Source organism: Diuraphis noxia, unplaced genomic scaffold (assembly GCF_037042655.1).
Source record: "Diuraphis noxia isolate RWA-SAM2 unplaced genomic scaffold, SU_Dnox_SAM2 contig0002, whole genome shotgun sequence".
NCBI classification, from domain to species: Eukaryota; Metazoa; Arthropoda; class Insecta; order Hemiptera; family Aphididae; genus Diuraphis; species Diuraphis noxia.
Window position 1 is genome coordinate 71,153,107 of NW_028301712.1, and position 1,688 is coordinate 71,154,794.

A 1,688-nucleotide genomic window follows, 5' to 3' on the forward strand; every position below is an offset into this window, starting at 1 on the left:
TTGTGTAATTTATTGTTGATTATTATCATCTGATATAGTTGAATGGTATTTGGTTCTCATGTACTACGTTTATACTACATACATTAATGTAAGTCATTTTTAAGTGCTAGTCCTGTTTATTTGTAAGCAGTGTGTGCTTAAGTGTTGAATGTATTGTTTTTTCCCACGATTCAACAATTATTGGCTTGACATGTAACCTGTAACTAAATGATTACTATGAGTTTTCTGAATAAGAGGTACCTTTTCAACACAATATGTGTCCGGACTAGTGAAAACTTTATATCCCCACCGCCTTGTTAAAATTCCAGAATTTTGGGAATCACAGGAATCCTAAAGTTTTTTTGTATCTTTATATCGATTTTTAATAATTGTTTTCCAATAATTATTTCTATATCACATATACTAATATCGCTATTTGATATTTGTTGATGATAATTCTATGTATGATATGCAGTCAATATAATAGAAAAAAATATGAAAATGTTATTGAAAATAATTTATTAATATCACAGATTAGATTACGTTAATCTTAGTGATGAATACATTGATTTAAAAATATAATTATTTGTTCCCTGAGGGTAAGGTAGGTAACATCATTGATTGTAAATACTAGTATTTATAATCAATGGTAACATTTTTTCGATCGTTTTTGTCATAGAATCAAATGTAGTCCCCTATTTATTCTAAAATTAAGCTAATGAAGTAATGATAGTTGCCGTTGGAAAAGCGGAAAATCCATCTAAGCTGTTAATATAAGGCTTTCTCGTATTCCTTTCACTCGACGCTTTTGAAAACTACTGGAATTTTTTTAATATTGACCTTCCATCAAAAAAATAAACAATAAAAATACCAACTACCTAAACTTTCTATTATAAATCATCGAATAATTTTTACTGCTCTAATAGGTGACGATGAAGGCACACAATGACACAAATCAAAATGCGTTAGTTGAGAGAGAACTGAAGAGCTGCTTTGGAGGACACTGGAATCTGAGACAACGGTGTCCATACCCTGCTACAGAGGATAACTAAGTCATCAAAGCGTACACTAAGAAGATAAAGTTGATCAGAGCAGAAAAAAAGACCAAGACAGCGTGAAAGTCTCTATTTTGTTAAGTTATACTCATATATTAAAGTTACGACAAATAATAACGTGTGCCAAAGGTAAAATTACGATAGGTAGAGCTCTATATTTTGTTAAGAAAATAACATAGATATGTGTGTTAATTATAAATTATAACAAATTGCTGAATAACCCGGCTTCGCCCGTGTACAGTTTTTTACAGGCTGCTTTTAGATATATTGATCCTAGGTTGCCCATGATAGAAGTTTCCGTAAACTCTTTTAAAACTAATTAAGTTAAACAACGTTGTAACATTATTATATACAATATGGTGTTAAATAAACAAAAAAAAAATATTTATATTGACATATTTTATTCATCTCAATACCTCTTTATAGACAGTATTTTTGATACTGCCTTTGGGGCTACAATAACTAAACTACTGGCAGAGCTAACTCTAGAGTCTAGAACATGCGACATAGAACTGTCCATATGAAAAACATTCTTCTCTCAAGTCAATCCCTGCCATGCTCAATGCCCTTGAGACTTATTAATAGTCATAGCAAAGCAAACTTTGAGTGGGAATTGTATTCTTTTAAAGGATAATCAGCTGGAGTCAACGTTAG